Below are 18,837 nucleotides of genomic sequence, written 5' to 3'. Positions count from 1 at the left end.
GAACACGCCAGTGTTGAGGATAACGTTAGCTAGCATACTGACACGTTAATCTTCATAATATCCTGTAGTGTCTGATGTGTCTTTATTTTCAAATCTTGTAGTGTGTGCATGTGTGAGATTAGAGAGAAGAACATCTGTGAAGAATCTTCCTTATGTGTGTGGTGCAACCCAATTTTAAAATCTCCTGTAGTCTGAGCCCGGCTTTAGGTGGACCTTTTTTGTCCGGTTGTTCAAAATGTAAACATTTACAATGTGAGCGAATCAAGTCCAGTCAATTTTATTTTTGTATAGCCCAAAATCACAAATTTGCATCAGGGGGCTTTATAATCTGTACAGGATACAACACCCTCTACAACAAAGGAAAAAATGGAAGAGACTTCAGGAAGAGCAACAGAGGAAGGATCCCCCTTCCAGGATGGACAGACGTGCAATAGATGTTGTGTGTACAGAGTAATGTCACTTTGTGCCACCCTGCATGAATTTGTGTCTATTCGTGCCCTCCCTGGCGTCTTTTCATTGACTCCATATGCAATCGCAAATAAAATGTGCCTCCAGTTCTGTCTGAACACACAGTTGGTGTAATGGCTAGCTTGGTTAGCAATAAACTGATCACAGAAAAAACTAAATTAACAAATCTCACAATCACAGCGACGATAAAAAGATTATTATTGCGAACATTTGGGGAGTAGATAAAAGATGCCTGTCAATATTTGCTTGGTCACAGATCTGACGGATGGATTAAACAGTTAAACTGCTATAGAACCGTGCCAGTGGTGGTTGCTACTAGCAACAGAATGTTCAACTGAAACCAACTGCTGGTGGTAGAACATAAAAATTGTGCTTCAGGACATAAGTAACTGACTTTGTTACTTCCTACCTCTGCATACACAGCTCACAAACACGTGAAGAAAGTATATAGGTTTACGTCACATAAAAATATGACAGAATATAACATAACTGATATCCAGAATATAACAATTATTACTGCAATTAAATGTCAGTTTTTAACACCGACACACAGATCGGGTCATACAAGCCTCTGTCCTTCTCTTTAATTTTTCCCTCGCTGTCCTTCAGTCTCTGTCTCTCACCACAAAAAAAAAACCCAGCGAATACATTTTCACCAGCGAGGCGCCGCTCCATCTGCAGAGCCACAGCAGCCTCATTTTCCCGGGTACATCACACAGCCGGCTGATTGTGAAAGATGATGCACTCGCACCCCGCTAACAGGTTCACACAAGCCCACATGCTAAAACCACCCTGGGCTAATTCAATTCCACTGCCATTCCAGAGGTAATAGTGTGTGTGCCTGCACCTCCTCGCAGTTGGTGCATGGAAAAAGGGGGTTGACGGGGTGGGGCGGCTGCTTGTGGTTCGTCCACCACCCCGGTGCTTCAAAGGTCAAAACCGGGACATTATGGTACTTTCTATTTTCAATTATTATGGCCAATCATGCATGTCCTGCTATATATAGAATGAATGAATGAGAAAAAAGCTAAAAGTCATATAACATCTTAAGGTCTTGATTTTGTCCTTTCAATTTCCAAAGGGTCCGTTGACCCACATTACGAAAGAATAAAACACTTTCTCTCTTTCCTCTATCTAGCCAGGGAAACAGTTTTAGATTAATTAATTTATTATTATTATTATTTTGACTTTGGTAGGGATGCTAATTTTGAATAAAGAAATAACCGATAACCGACCCTCATTTACTGAGTATTAACGGTTAACCGACAAGATTAGTGCGTCTCATGTAGCGGTGCGCCAGCTGCAGTGCACTTTGCATTCAGTCATAGCAAACAGTAAGAGTCTACAGGGCTTTTCACACGGGGAGCGACTGACGCGCCTCGTACTTCATTGAAAATGAAGTACGAGTTGATTCGTCTTGAACTTTTTTTTTACGCGTCACAACGTGCTGTGTAAATCAGTGGACAAGAGACTGATCTTTGTAGTTTGTGAGTTCCGGGAAATATACTGTTTTCGGTACATAAACGGAAGGGTTTTCTTATTACAGAGCATCAGCACAAGGCTGGATGTATCAGGTGACGTAACGTTTTAACGATAACGCTAATTTAGCTACTTTAGCTAACAGTCTGTGGTTGGCATCAAACACTAGGATTGCCACGCGTCGACAAATCGAGCTGCGATTATGGATATATGATACACCACACAGTTGTATCGGCGGGGATACATAGGACTACAGTAGTGCAAAGAAGCCGTTTCCATGGTTGCCACACACAGCGCCTGGCATTTACTCGCGGGGCGCTTGTCTATTCACATGAGGAGCAGTCAGACCCCGCGGATACAAGCAAGTACGCAGGCGCTGGAGTGTCGTTCCCCGTCTAAAAAGCCCTGAATTCAAACTGATCTGTTTTAACCTGAAGTGTCAGTTATGCTCTTCATTAATTTGCAAACATTTTTTAAATAGTTTCCCTCCAGGCGCCAGGGTGATGTAACATTTACAAAAGCTTGTAATAAACAAGACAGACAACAAGTCCCTGAGCAAAACTGCTCACTCACTGTAAGTCAGTCATGAGGAGAGGGTTAACACTCTCTCATTCAGAACTTAACACCTAAATGTAACGTCCCTCTTGCAGTCCTCATGCATATGAAAGAGCCCAAAGGGAAGCATTTTGTGTTACAGTCTGGTCATAACCAGCTGGATTAGCATCTCATCTCAAATTTGAGTATTATTGCCTTCATATTCAAAACTTCCCTTAAAAAACACTATTTTGTATAAAATGCAGCTATTACAGCTATAACGGTTTGTTGTTGCATACCACTTCAGTGGAGAGGAACAAGCTGAAATTGCAGAAATGCAATCTACTGAGAAGGACCCAAATGGGCCATGAGTGGACGTCAAGCCTCTACAGCACTAATCGTCTCCGTTCCTCTCATATACTCGGGACGGCCGGCAGTGCATTTCTACCGAGAGCATCTGCCTACTCGCCAGAGCCACGTACAAACACAACATTCATCTTCAGACACAATGGAGCCTCACCAGCATGCCATGAAATTGCTTTTCACTATAATACCAGCAGTGATATGAGAGAAAGTACACAATCGGAAGCGCTATGAATGTGATCTAAAATAGATCTGAAATATACTGTGATGACATAAGATACATTCACAAAACACTATTATTACAATGTGAAGCAGCGTTGGATTTGGGGGGATATTAAACACACCAAAACCTTTTTGTCTCTCATACAATCGGGGTCTGAAATTAACTTTTTTTCAGTGCCTGCCATTGTGGCAGGCAAGTATTTTTTGTTGTCTGCCACTCAGAAATGTTATCCGCCACTTTTGAAATCTCTGCGCTAAATGAAGGAATAACATTTTAGATCTGTTGTCATTCAAAGTTCGATATATTTTACACAAAAAAACATTAAAGGTCCCATATTATGCTCATTTTCAGGTTCATACTTGTATTTTATGTTTCTACTAGAACATGTTTACATGCTGTAATGTTAAAAAAACAATTTTATTTTCCTCATACTGTCTGCCTGAATACGCCTGTATTCACCCTCTGTCTGCTCCGTTTTAGTGCATTTCAACGGAATTGCGTTGCCAGTCAACAGTTTGGGTCCAAGTTTACTTCCTGTCAGCGGATGCCATTCACAAACACTGCAACCGGAAATAAACTGGGACACATTTAGAATGTTTACGTTGAAAACTGTGAAATGGTCTAAATATTGTAGATTTGTGACATCACAAAATACAGAAATCTTGACAGCTTGTTTCAAAGACACAGTTGTGTGTATTTCTCCATGGATAGAGTGATTTGATACTTTCACAGTATTTATATGGCACTTAAACCTGCTATATAATATAAAAGACATGAAAATCTCACTTTTTATAACATGTGACCTTTAAATTCATGGTAAATTCCAGTGTTCGAATTACACTGTAGCTTCCGGGGGGGAGGGGGCTATATTTTACGGGGGTGTACTGTACTGTACATTGTTATTGTCATCTATTGTGATTATTTGCATAAAAACACACAATTCAAATGATTAGGAAATAAATAATTGTATTTTTATTTATATATATGATTTGATTGAAAAGAGTCTTGGTATTAGTAGTTTTAATTATGTATTATATGATGCTTAGAGCTAGCGTTAGGAAGTTAAACAGGTCAGAATTCCCTCGCTATTATCCATTTCATATTGCTGTGAAAACAGCTCCTTTAAACAACTGGATTTATTCAAGTTTCTCCCCAAACAAATTACAGTTGAAAGCATCATGAAAATGTAATTTACCTTCACACTAATTTTTACTGAATGGCGTGTCATAATGTAACATAATGTTAGCACTGTTATTTAGCCAAGCAGGACCATGCAGCAGAATGTTGCTTTATCAGGGAAAAAGAGGATGCGTCCCCTTAGGTTTATTAGCACTACGCTGTTGAGCGTTTTTTTTTTTCTCTCTGCCATGGCTCAAGTCCCAAACAAACATGGTACAGCATGCTTATGGTGTTACATAATTGTCAGAAAGCATCGATAAGAGGAATTGATAGTCACAGGGGCATGCGATTCCAAGGAATCGGACAACTATATGAACTGGTTCTCAATGGGAATCGATTCTCAATTTCCATCCCTAGAGTTTTCCCTGTACGAAGTGGCGGATGGCCTGATTGTACCCGCCACTGCCAACAATTAACCTGCATTTCGCCGCTGGCAGGTGCTAATTTCAGACCCTAATAATAAAAAGTTTACAGCTATAAATTCCACGTCCAATTAAAATATTCCTGTCTTTCTTCTGTTCTTCATGTGCCTGTTTTTCACCTGTGGACAGTGATAAACATGTGTGTGATGAGCAGTTTTCTCATATTTGTCTGATATCTAAGCTTGACTGAGGAGCTGCTAACCGGCTGTGAAAGCCCCCCATTATGAGACCAGACCGAGCTTATGGCATTTAGCGCGTCACATAAACCTTCATTAACGTGGGGTTTCCAGGGGTTTGAGCCAGCAGTCAGCCAGGGAGGGGGGCCAGCTTATTAAATTCATTACTCTATTGAAGCAGCTGGGGAAAAACACATCCGTCATGACGGCCTAAAAAAGCCCTGGAGGCTGTTATCTAGATTTAGTGGTAGGAGAAGACAACGTTTTAGTGAGCTCGATGATCTTTGGCCATAGGTTAGTATTATACAGAGAAGTGCTATTTATCCCCATACCACAACTCTCCTAATGTTATGTTCATATACAGCCAATTTGCATTATAGCTGGTTGCCTGGTAACCCCATACTGACAAGAGGACTGTTACTGGTCCCACTGCCCAGCCAAGAAATAACGCAACATGTAATTTCTCCACTTTCGTTTTCATATGGATTTAACAAATGAGGTATAACGACTTAATTATACCCTTTTCCAAACCAAAATTAGCGCATATATGCAGTTTTTTTTTTTTAAACTAAGCAACACCCGCTAAACATAGGTGACAGACTCCTCTCCCATTGCCACTAAACGAGTATGCCTTTCTGGGTTTTTTTTCCTGGTGTTTCACATTCAATGTCACGAACACGCCAGAAAACAGGGTTATAGTAAACAGTAGAAAGCAGCATGGAGGCCAGTGAAAATGTTACAGTGGTTACTTCTTGTTTTATATCTATTACTTAAGCTGGGCATTCACTGTATGACTTTAGCCCTGTTTCTGGCCCGAGTTTTGGGCCGCATGACCCATTTTAAAGTCGGACCGAATTTCAGCTTCGTCGGGCGGCGTTTGCAGTGCAGTGTTTGGGGGCGGGGACCGAGGACAGATTAACTCCTCCAGACCGGCCGTCGAAGATTCTACAGAGTCTACAGGCTCTCGCACAGTTGAAGCAGAGCCATGAGCCGGTTCCCCAACGTCAGTGCCTTTTTTCACAGTAATCAGCGATGCTATCGAGACAACAATGTACAATAGATACAGTAAAACTTATCTAGCTTACCTCCAATTCTCTCTGCAAAAGGTACAAGTCATACTGTCCACGTCTTCCTCGCCACCTGTGAGTCCACAAACGCCGGTGCATCTTTGTTTTTTTTAGACCTTTCAGCAGACAGGATGGCACAGATGGTCAAGGTAGCACGTTTCTGCCTTGTTAGCATTATTGTGACCTGTACTGACCTCTGCTAGCAAACAAACTTTACCTGCCTCAGACAACTGACAACTGTCAACAGCAGTTGAAAATTAAAAGTTTCATTTTTTTTCTTCTATTTTACACGTACAGTGTGAGCACTCAGGTCGTGGCTGACGATCGGACCGTACAGTGTGAGCACATAAATCCTGAGCTTTGGCTTTACATCGCAAACAATCTACTCGTACAGTAGGAGTAGGAAGTACACAGCAACATTTCTAAAATAGTACAGTGTATGCCCAGATTTATTCAGTCCCTCTTTCAAACTCGTTGCCGACTAATTTGAAACGATGTTCGGACGCTGCTTGGACAGAGACAAATGAAATTTGTGGCTGAGATGACAAAGACCAGAAAAAGGGCAAAAATTAGTGTGTCCACCTGGACGTCATGTTTCCATCACTGACGATCGGAGCTGGAGCTGATAAATACCTGCTAATGCTTAAAAGTTTCAAAGCTGCTTTGTAAGATTTCTTGAAATAAGATACTCATTTCACTAGTGTTAGGACGTGTTGTGTATCATAATAAGCCTGTAATGCTCAAAAGTAGTATTGTTTCACTTAAGATATTCAAGATGCATTGTCTAAAACAAGTCCTTGTATACTTGTGATTGTGTCGTATATTAAGTGTTATGAGATACATTGACTAGTAATTAGAAAAATATACTTGGTAAGACTTTGTGTTTTTGCATGTGGGATGCAGGATGTGAAAACCTGTTGTCTCTGTTGTCAAAGTCTTGTGCTTTGTATGCCTAATCACTCCAACTTCTTCCATATGACATCTATGTGGTTGAAAGATGTCACACTTCCTGGATTGGAAAACAAAAATGCTTTTGAACATAATCTAAGCAGTCATTATGTTTCCTCCAAAATGAAAGTACTGTAATGATTCAAATGAAAAAAAAACGTTGAACTTGAACATAAAAATAGGCAGAAGTGAAGGGGGAAAAAGTAGAAAAGAAGAATGAAACAGCACATAGACATTATATGTCATCCAAACAAGCTCAGCAGGATTTGCTATAAATGACATCTATAGCAATATGTGGCAACTTGTTTCTATTCTAAAACAGTTAAAAAATAAACTCTGATATCTCTTCCAAGCAGCCGCGTGAATGTTAGTGTACAGAAATAGGCCGTGTGAGACACATTGTAAAGAAAAGAGTGACGGGTCTATCGTTTACAACCGGATTAGTCATTAGGATTAGTCACGATGAGGAAGAGGCTCCACGCAGCCTGAAGCCATCCATTAACTCCATGTCACCCAGTTGGGTTCATTTCTGTGGTGGTTTGAACGAAAAAAAAGAGATTTATGTCAACTAGTTACAGAGAGCCACGCTTTGTGTGTAGGAACATTTCTAATGAAAACAAACATTTCCAGCCTCAGAATACATCTAAAGCTTGTATTTAGCTGTCAGACGATGCCTGCTCCTTTATATCAGACAATGAAGTTCACATAACAAATCATTACATCATGTAAGCCGAGGCAGACGTACTCCCACCGCAGACTGTGCTTGTTAAAAAAAATGGGATTTTCTATTGCTGTGTAAATTAAGCCTCGGCGTTCTCTGACCTTGAAACAACAGCTGCTCATTGTACTCACTGCTTTTAAGTTATAACACATTTGCATAAACTGGCGAGCCGTGCAGAGCTGCTGGATGATAAACGTCTACTCCAAATATGAAGTAACCCATTTAAAAAAATAATGGAACGGCACTGATTGTAGTAGCACACACACACACACACACACACACACACACACGCAAACACACGCACATACACACACACACACACACACACACACACACACACACTGTAAGAACATCAAATGTCATGTTGTCTGCTGTCTCATTGATCGCACAGCAGGGCATCATGGGAAAGAACTCTGGAACAACCCACAGAGGTTAATGTACACGCATTCCAACCTGCTGGATATGAGTCAATAAATCACCATCTATTGACTGCACAACAGCATGTCAAAACATGTGTCAAGTGCAGACCTGGATCTAAAGACTTGTTTTTATTCATGGAGCACAAGGTGTGTGGGAGTTACGACGGGGTTCATATATCTGTGGATGCTTTTATCAAGCATGTCAAAGCAACAGAAGCTACATCTACTTTCAGGTCAATTATACAAATGTGCAAAATTCAAGTTCAAACGTTTGAATTTTATCCACGTTACGAGCGGTTATAATGAATAGTCTTCTAATCAGGGGTTAAATTGAGCCAGCCATGCGACTCCTTATATATCATATGACACTTTGTTTTTTACTCTCCCATTAAAGTTATATTGTGGTCTTGATGAGTTATTTCCTAGACTGCAACTCTTGGTTATGAGTCAGTTAACATTTAGCAGCTAAAGACCCAGATGTTTCTTTTAGGACTTGGTATAGACCAAAAACAAGCAAGTACAAAGCTAAACTAGAGACCATCTTGCGATGGGATCACACCAGATGCAACGTCAAATCAGGCCAGGAGCGTCAAATGGCCCCTTCCCCACTTCCGGCGCCTGCGATGCGGAAAACAAGAACAGAATCGTGGAGTCTGTTGATAAAAATTACATACAATTTCTGAAAATCAGGGTTTTCCCTGCCATTATAAGCTTTGTTTTCATAGTGCCTTTGCTGACTGAACAGAAAAAACATATGCGGCTATGTTTTGGTTTCATTTACGGGCACGCTGCTTCTTTCCTCTTCTCTCTTTGTCGGTGTTTCACAGAGAGCGAGGCTCAGCTCCTTCACACTCACACATCCATGTCAAAGAGGCCCTCTCAGACGTCTAGCGTAGTTCCCACTAGGCTTGCTGCAGTAGCCGATGTAACAACTGTTAATCTGTGGTCAGGCACACAACGATTACATTATATACCCACCGCTCCCACTGTCGTTATGCTTTTTTTACAGAAATAAAACCCATTTAGTTCATTTTCACATATCAGCGCCGTGTTATCAACACATAATCGGACGACGGACACTGCAAACTGAAAGTGAAAGTGTCTGCTCCGTACGGAGTCTCAGCACAGAGTAACAAGAGTCAGATTTCACACACGGGACGAGAGAGAGTTGACAGACAAGACGATGGCGGAGGATTTGATGTCAAAGCGAAAAGCAAAAGCGCCTATTTGACAATATTTCAGATTTAAACCCAATGCTATATACTATATGCTAATGCTATATTAATGAGGCAATCGCCGTGAGGAGGACGAAGCGGTCACAGCCGGTGTGCGCCGGAGTACCTGGTGAGTCCGGATTTAGTGTGAGCCACGTGTGTCCACCAAACAATTCAACAAGTGCCAGCAGGGAATACACACACACGATGGCAAGTGTGGCAGCACGAACAAAGTCAATAGTCCACAGTGATCCACCGGGTAACAGACAGGGAAACTCACACTGCGATACCGCCGTCGGAAAAGCACCAAACAGCCCAGAGGAGCAGACAGAAACCAGGAACGCTGAGGCAGAACTACTCGTGGTCGGGGACAGAAGGCTGAGGTCATTTCCGGGATTACGACGAGGCAGGTAAATCAGAGGCAGGCGAGGTCGGCAACAGGGAGATCAGTCCAAGAATGAGTGCTAGAGAGTCTTGCATGGAGGCGAAGAACAATCTGGTGAGATGAGTGAGTGAAATGGGGAGACTTAAATACTGGCTTGATCACTGGGGATTTGCTGCTGTGAGCTCAGGTGAGCTGATGTGGTTGGAGTGGTTGGGTGAGGTGAGGGCGTAGTTGTGGAAACAAACTGAATGCAGGCATGAAAAAGAGCAGACAATTGATCGCAATTAACTATGGACAATCATGGGATTAATCACGATTAAATATTTTAATCGATTGACAGCCCTAGTTAAAATGTGATGTTGACCCCCCATACCTCTTCCCCACATGGACTTTGTCGCTCAACGTCAACTAACTTCCCGTCATAATTATTACGGCCGCTAGAGGGCTTTGTCACTTGACCGTGCCATTTTGGGGCACTGTCTGAACAACGGATGCATAATATTTTGAAACTTCAAAAACAAATTTCAAAAAGTCTGATTTTAGTAACTGATTCTGTGTTGATATTATACACTCTGCAAGCTGTCCAGTTTTGTGGTCTACTTTGAATGCTTAAGTCTCAAGTTATGCACTGCCTGTGTGAACACATTGCTTTGGAGCCACTGTCTCCGACCAAATGCCCACTTGGCCCAACAGAGAAGTAGCACCACGGCCGACTGACCACACAGCCACCACTTTAACTGTCCGTTACCCTCCCCAGGTGTCTTTCTGTTGGTGGAAATCAGGTCAGGAGGCTGTCACGTGGCGCCACACAGCCACCCCTCATCAAGGTTGTTCAGGGGGGAATTGTATTTGTCACTTTGCAAATGTTTTGGCTTGCCGTCTTGCCATGAGGAATCTGGTGAGAGAAGTCATTGTTTTGTGTGGGGAGTTAAGCAAACAGCTTGTCTTTCTGAGTCAGCGTTGCTCTGCAACTTCGGGTGGCGGCACCTTTCTCGCTGAACAACGAAACAAAGCTTGTTTACAGAAGCAGAGGAGGCCTCGCTCCGATCCCATGTGTTCTATCAGAAGATCCAGCCACGCTTCAAAGCTTCAAATGTTTCTGATCAAAAAAAGCAGGAGCGGAAAACCACACAGCAGACTCAACTTCACAGACAGACCGAGATTCCCCGTTGTGCTGCCTGGTGAACATCTTCCACTCCTGCACACACGCACACTTGTTGCTTAAAATGCACACACATGCTTTGATTCGGCACAGCCGTTTCCCGTGCTGAACCATCAGATACCTCATTTAAAAGACCAGAGAGACTGTATCTATCTTCTGTGTGCTTTATCCCTGGCGCCGCTTCCGCCTTTTATGCTAATGCGTGAACACACAACGCTTTAGTCACGAATTTACCTCGGCTCTCTTTGGGAACAAACACCAGGCAGAACAAAGCGCGGCGCACTTGTCCTAGATGAGATAGCTTGATGTTATCTGGCGTGTGCGAGTGTTTGCGCATACGTGCATGTTTATGTGTGCAGGAACAAAAGAGGATCTAACAAGTGTGCATGCGTGCACATGCATGTGTTTCTTCTGAGAGTCTCTCTCTCTTGATCCGTCTCTAGAGACTTTCCTCTCTGTAATCTATCATTGGACATGTTCATTAGCTTGTGTGTGTGTGTGTGTGTGTTGTATGTGATTCACCAGGCATCTCTCGCCTGGGAATCCACATTAAGCAGTGCATCAGCTCTCCATATGCTGAGATCAGGAAGAAGAGCGTCAATTAACAGACTTTTGATCCTGAGCTCCTTTCTCATCTCATAAAGTAGAAACACATTTTACAGTGAAGGCAACGCAGGCTGAGAGCAGCGCCGATATCCAACGATCCCCAGGAGTCCAGATCAAACTAAACAATATCAGCTCGGCCCCAATTCGACAGAAATGTGTTTGGTACATGGCGGTTTGTCATTTTATCCTGTATAATGTGTCATAGTGGAACACAACAGATTCTGTGTCAAGGACTAGCATGTCAGATTTATTTAACATTTCCTTTCCTATTTTGACAGCGTCTCTGATGTACTCTGAGGGGCGCTTTCACAGGCCAACTTTTATTCCACTTTATAAGAACGCTGGTGTGGTTCGTTTGAGCGGTTGTGGAAGCAGAAATTGTACTCTGGTGTGGACCAAAACAGCCGGTCCGAGACCGCTGGCGAGAGGTGGACTCGGATTATTTCCAAGTCAACCAAAACGCAGGCTGCCTGTGTGGGCATTTCTTAAGATGGACACAGGCATTGTCTGAAATTAACTTTTTTCACTTCCTGCCACTGTGGCAGGCAAGTATTTTTTTTTGTCTGCCACTCAGATATTTTATCTGCCACTTTTGAAATCTCTGCTGAGTGAAGGAATAACATTTAAGATCTGATGTCATTCAATGTTCAATATATTTTACACAAAAAAAACATTATATACATGGTAAATTACAGTGTTTGAATTACACCGTGGAGGGAGGGTAGTGTACACTGTACTGTACTGTACTTTATTATTGTCATCTATAATGGTTATTTGCATAAAAACACAAAATTCAAATGATTATGAATATTTGAATATTTGCTTTGATTTACAAAAATCTTGGTAAGTTAGGAAGTTAAATAGGTCATAATTCATCATCTATTTTATATTGAACTGAAAACATCTCCTACAAACAACTGGATTTATTCAAGTTCTTTGCCACTAACTTAATTTTACAAGATAACATTTGAACACATCATGATGACGTTGTAGTTTACCCTTCACCCAATAGTCATTTTTCCTGAGCAGACCATGAACGCATCATAATAATAACTGAATGGCACCTCTGTTAATGTTAGTAACTCTATTATTTAACCAAGCAGGACTGTGCTGCCCACCGGCTGCTAACAGCTAACGTTACAAACTCTCCTCCTGCTGATTTCAACACAGATTTGTTGTTCACAGTGTCGCATTATCAGGGAAAAGTAGGGTGCGTCCCCTCAGGTTTAGTAGTGCCATTCTGTGGAGCGTTTTTTTCCTCTCCACCGTGGCTCCGGTCCCAAACCAACTGAAACATGATACAGCATACGTATGGGTTATTGTGCAGCGTAACTGTCGGAGCAACAATAAGAGGAATCGATAGTCACGGAGGCATGAGATGCCAAGAAAGCAGAAGACTAAGGCTCTCTGTTTCCATCACTAGCGTTTTCCCTGCCTGCCAAAGTGGCGGGTGTCCTGATGATTTCACCCACCACTGCCAACAATTAACCATTTGACGGTTGGCGGGTGGCGGGTACTAATTTCAGACACTGGACACAGGTAAACGACTTCTGCAGAAGTCTAATGTTTGCTTGACATCTGGGACAAAGAGAATAGTATAGAATATGCTAAATAAAGTCTGCAAAAATAGTGACGTTTATAAAATCATTGGAGATAAACTGTTTGAGAGGGGATTTGTTCACAGTCGATCGGTGCTGAGTCAAAGTGAAAAAAACTTAGACGGCATTAAAGTCTGCGATTCCGTGCATGTGGCAGCTCTCGAGACAAAAAAGATAACTTCACTCACTTCTTACACGCCCCTCGGTAACTTATTTTTTCAAAGTCAGGCCGGACCACAATCATCTAATCCAGTGGTTTCTAAACTGATCTGACATATAGTGGCACATCCTGAAAGATTTGAGAGTTTTGTAGTCTGTCTTTATGGTCTAAAGCTAAAAGCCAACAGTGATTTTAACAATTACAATTTAGCATAATAGGAGACTAAAGTATAAAGCTGAACCAAAGACATTGTGCTAAAAACATTTGCACTAAAAACAGCTAAAAAAAACCTGATTTAATAAAGGAAAGGTGCAACTGTCCCGAATAATACATACAGTACACATCTCTAATGCTCAACACGTGGTGCATGGGATCACTGACTTTTTTTCTGTCTTTCTTGATGCAAAAAAATATTAGTAGAAAATAAATAAACACCAGCCACCAGTTCTGAGCTCTCTGGAAAATCAGTTAATTATTGTTTATAACAATTTGTTAATGTAATAGCAGTGCAACAAAATATGGTGGCTTCACTGATCAGGAAACCAGTGCATTCAAAGCATGGATGTATATAAAGAGAACTGGATACAGCGTTGGAGGCGTTGGAATGAACAGGAAGTTTCTCAGTGGTGCATGAAGCAAAATAAATTCAACTGACGGGTATAAAATTACCTGGAATAATATTAAATTCCATTGCTTCCAATAGATCCCCCCTAAATTCAACACACTGGCCCTTCAAGTGTTCATACTGGGAAGTTGATTTACCTCAAAAAATGATTAGATTTACAGACGTCTCTTTCCCAATGTAAGTCAATGGGAAGAAAGGCTTTTTGGGCCCAATGGCATCACACGATGGACACGGAAGTTGTAATTCCACCGTTTGGCCACTACGAAATTTTGCTACAAAGCCCAGCACACTTCCTGAGGGCTTGAATTAAAGTGGATGTTCCACTGTTCAACAAGGACTCAGACCTGATGAAAATGAGTTTTAGTTACATGTGGATGATTACCCATCTGCAAAGCATTATATTCTCATTCAAGGCTCTACTTTCCTCCTTAATACCTCATCCTCAGTAGATATAAACGACATCATTTGTCAAAATGAGAATGTCGTTATCCGTCCTGTGTACATATGACAAAAGCCACATTATATGAGTATGAAGCCAGTATTACAGGGAAATAATCACACAAATACAAGACAACAAACAGATGGCCACACCGTTAACGCACCGAGCGCCGTTGCATCCATTTGTCTGGAATAAACAACGGTCTCGATAATATTCTGGAAATTCTCACAGGGACCCAGGCTATTCGTTGATAATATGGCTTTAACACATGCCAGCCTTTCTATGTGAATAATAAGGGGTTGAAGTGTGATCAACAGTTGCCAAGGTAACACACGTTTGCTCGCAATATGTGATCTGCAACTAAATTTAATCAAGGTGCATGAAATCACCAGGCTTTTATATTATGGAGCACAGGCTGCCACACTGGAGATGGAGCTACTTCACATCCTTTTTATTAGTCACTCTTTCACTGAGCACGTACGCACGCACACACACACTTGTGTAAATATACACATATACTAGCACTAGGAAGAAACGGTCCCTTAATTAAAGAACCCCTTAGTATTTTTTAAAGGTGAAAAACAAATCCTTTATGAACACCTTGATTTTAAAAACCCAGATTTTGAGGAACATTAATTTCAAAATATTTGACTGTGGATTGTAATACCTTAACGATTTTATAATGGATTATCTACCAGGTTTAAGGGCATTTTAAGGGGTAAATGTGCCTTAAAATTGACCAAATCACATTAAAGCTGAACTAAGCGAGATTTGAGCAAATATTATTAAAACAAGTTATTTTTTATAAAAAAAGGTCGCTATATCCTGACAGTAATACACGAGACAGGTAATCTGAAAAAAAAAATTGTGTTCCTCTGGTGTCCTCCGGTGCTCCTAACGGCATCTGCAAGATTTCACAGACCGGAGGAAAACAAGCAGTAAGAGCTGATCTGAAGTCTGCTGTCCAGCAACCGTCTATGTCGTGTCAATCACTCGCACACTCCGACCAAACGGTCAAACTAGGCAGCGCTGATCAAATATGAATCAATATTCTGTTACTGCAATGACTATCTCTCCTCTCAAATGTTTTCAGAAACATCTTGTAGTGTACTGTTTAGCTGTGAAATGAGAAAGTTTGTGATCCGGCAGCCCTGTTGAGATCTCTTGAGGGAACACCAAGCACCGCCCACCAGCCGGAGCACAGCCAATAGGAACGCTATCTCTCTCTCTGAAATGACCTGTGATTGGCCAAAGTCTCCCGTCACAGGCTAGATTTTCTAAAACCTGAAAACAGAGCCATGAGGAGGAGCAGAAGTCTAGATTTATCTCAGAACATTTGAATTACAATATGCTGAAAGGTCATAATGGAATTTTTGCCCAATGATGCCAAAAAATTGTTGCCTACTGAAGCTTTAAAGCCATCTCTTAATTTACATCTTAAGCTTAAAGGGTTGATTCAAACCTTAAGGTTGATTTAATGGGCTGGCTTTCATGCTATTCAGTAAATTTTAAGGGATAAAAAAAACATCTATTAAAATCCTCTTATATCTGTACCTTAATTGAAAATGAATGTCCAATTAACATAGAAATGAAATGGGGTTTTTTGTAAATTAAAAATACCACCGACTCTCGGGTCTCATCAAATAGCCCCGAGAATCTAAGGCTGAATCCAAATGACTTTTTCTAAATAGTTATTTTCAACAGTTGACATGTTCTACGCTGCACGTGGAGAGAATATCCATCCACCTCTTAGACGCTGGTTTCTCTGCTCTCATTTTGTTTAATATGGATGAAAAGGAAGAGGGGGAAGAGCTGCCCGCTGGTTTTCACTTTACTCAACATCACTCTGCACTGCGCATAGGTTAGTCCACAGCCAAATGCCTTCTTTGTAATTCAACGGGCATGTTTGAGAAGTAAGAGAGATGACAGGTTTTACGTCCCTCAATACATCTCGCTCTATTCCATCTGGAGGGGGAAAAGATGATGATTTTCTGCAGATGAGACAACCTGGACTGAGTTTCACAGAGGTATCTTGGCTCTGCTACAGAAGAATCTCAGCAGTGCAACTGCCAAAATCTAACTGTTATTGCCAAATTGATTTTTGCACCACCAGCAAAGCAGTCTGATCCAGATTCCTATCAAATTAATCTTAGTGCTGACTGACTGCGTTGCACGATAAGCTACGTGTAAGGACGGGATGAAGAACTAATCAGAGGAAGTAACGGAACAAAAACAAAGATAGGAGAGGACACTGAAGTAACTTACAATAAGCCACAAGTAAAATAAAGCCAATGAAAGAGAAGTGAGAAAAATACTTAATAGAGGCTTAAATAAACATTAAACCCTTAGTGCTGATTATTAAAGGAATAGTTCCAAGATTTTTGGAAATACGCTTATTGGCTTTCTTACAGAGAGTTAGATGAAAAGATCCATACAGTACCACCCTCATGTCTGTATGGTACATATTAAGCTACAGCCAGCAGCAAGGTAACAAATCCTCCAACCGGCCAAGTTCACACTACAAGACTTTCAAAGCATGTTCACACAATACAACTTGCTGTCTTCAAGTCGTTGTGGTTTTCACACTACATGACTGACCAGCGACAGGAGGTCACACACTACAAGATCTTTCACCAGGAGAAATCCCCGATGAGGTCTCCAAACGACATTTGGTCAAGAAAAAAAAAAGGGGAAATAAATGGCGTGACACCATACGCAAGACACATTGCTGATGTTGTCGACAACTTTGCTCCGTGTTGCAAATGCAGCACATACAGTGTGCAGTTCACACACGGTGCTCCAGCACCGATGTGCGAGCGGTGAGCCAATGCCGATTTGTCTCTGATCTGGGGCTTCTGTCAGGGAGCTCCAAAAACTGTCAGGGAGCAAGAAAATCAGGGATAAAGTTGTGTAGTGTGAACTAGGCATCAGGCTCAATAATTAACGCATTATATGTTGACGACAAGATCCCAAGAAGTCACTGCGCCCAGCCAAGAAATAGTCCGCCACATAAACCACAACTTTACATGTTTACCCTTCAGTTTTTGTACAGATTAAAATGATGAGATAGCATGTTAATTATTTGCAATTTTTTTTTTACCTTTGGACAGAACCAAGCTAGCTGTTTCCTCTTGTCTCCAGTCTTTATGCTGAGCTAAACTAAGTGGCTGCTGGCTGTGTAATTTAAAGCTTCAGTAGGCAACCATTTTTTGGCACGATTGGGCAAAAATTCCATAATAACCTTTTATCATATAATTATATATTATAATATTATAATTATATAATCAGCATAATCCAAGTGTTCTGAGAGAAAACTCGACTTCTGCACCTCATCATGGCTCTGTTTTCAGGCTTTTGAAAAAATCTAATCACAGGCCACTTCAGAGAGAGAACGTTCCTATTGGCTGTGCTCCGGCTGGTGGGCGGGGCTTGGTATTCCCAAAGAGATCTCAACATGGCATAGAACAAACTTTCTCATTTTACAGCTAAACAGTACACTACAAGATGTTTCTGAAAACATTTGAGGAGAGAAATAGGCATTAACGTAACAGAATATTGATTCATATTTGATCAGAGCTGTCTAGTTTGACCGTTTGGTCAGAGTTCGCGGGTGATTGACAGCCGGCTCTCATAGACGGCAGATGGACAGCAGACCTCAGATCAGCTCTTACTGCTTGTTTTCCTCCGGTCTGTGAAATCTTGCAGATGCCGTTAGGAGCACCGGAGGACACAGAGGAACCAGACCTCTAAACTGCTCCCTGGGCGCTGTATAATAGCTGCCCTCTGCTCCTCATGCTAATACTAGGATGGGCTAAATTTCCCTGTGTGCTGTGCTGTGTGTTTCTTTTATTGTGTGACAGTAAAAGTTGATTTACATTTTACATTTACAGCAAATAAGAGTTTCACAATGTTGAACTATTCCTTTAATCACACTACATAAACTAGCAAGTTAGAGATTGAAAAGATCAAGTGAGTTGCTATGGAAACAAGGTTAAACTTAAAGAAATCATGAAGCTGTTCTTGTTAATTTTGCTCACTGCTTTTTTTTCCCCAACCCGGAGATTTGGCCTGATAAGACAGGTGTATTTTTACATAATAATCACAGTGCCATGATTAAATACCGTATGTTAAATTAGAATGAACTTCGTAGAAGCTCATGTTGCCTTCTGTAAAATGAATTTGGTTGAAGCCTTGGAACAAAACAAACCTCTGCCAAGCAAATTAAATGGAGACGGAGGAATGGAATGAAAATGAGCTTACTGGATGTCGGTCGGTGGAGGGAAAAGGAGCTTCTTGGCAGTTCAAATTGTTGAGTTCCCTCTCTGCTCACAACCAGTGGCTTCAGGGTGGAACATGAATCGTCCCTCCGTCCCTCCGTCCCTCCGTCCCTCCGTCCCTCCGTCGCTGCAATGATGGACATAATGATATGAAGATATTTTCCTCTACCTCCAACCCCATCCATCCAATTAGAGTTGTTGCAGTTATTGGGCTCCTGCAGTGCATTCAACAGCGTTTAGAGGCCTCGTCTTTGCTATACTGTGGTTATTTGCTCCATGGAGTGCCTCACAAAGTAGTGCCATTAATCATAAAAGTGCAGCTCAGCCTGATGCCCAAGTCTTCCAATTTACAGTTTTGGAGAAAAAGTTTGC

The 18,837-nt window shown here is 41.5% G+C and overlaps 1 long non-coding RNA gene across 1 annotated transcript in view; it reads right to left on the bottom strand.

The window, feature by feature from the left end:
• LOC141776303 (uncharacterized) overlaps positions 1 to 18,570 on the bottom strand; it is a 37,490-nt gene extending 18,920 nt beyond the window's left edge. Inside the window, exon 1 of the long non-coding RNA XR_012595739.1 lies at positions 18,449 to 18,570. This is a non-coding gene — a long non-coding RNA (uncharacterized LOC141776303). The remainder of the gene's footprint in view (positions 1 to 18,448) is intronic.
• Positions 18,571 to 18,837: the final 267 nt, after the last annotated feature.

Source organism: Sebastes fasciatus, chromosome 11 (genome assembly GCF_043250625.1).
Source record: "Sebastes fasciatus isolate fSebFas1 chromosome 11, fSebFas1.pri, whole genome shotgun sequence".
Taxonomy (NCBI): Eukaryota; Metazoa; Chordata; class Actinopteri; order Perciformes; family Sebastidae; genus Sebastes; species Sebastes fasciatus.
Note: the sequence above shows the minus strand (reverse complement) of the source record. Positions and strands in the feature narration are given on the sequence as shown.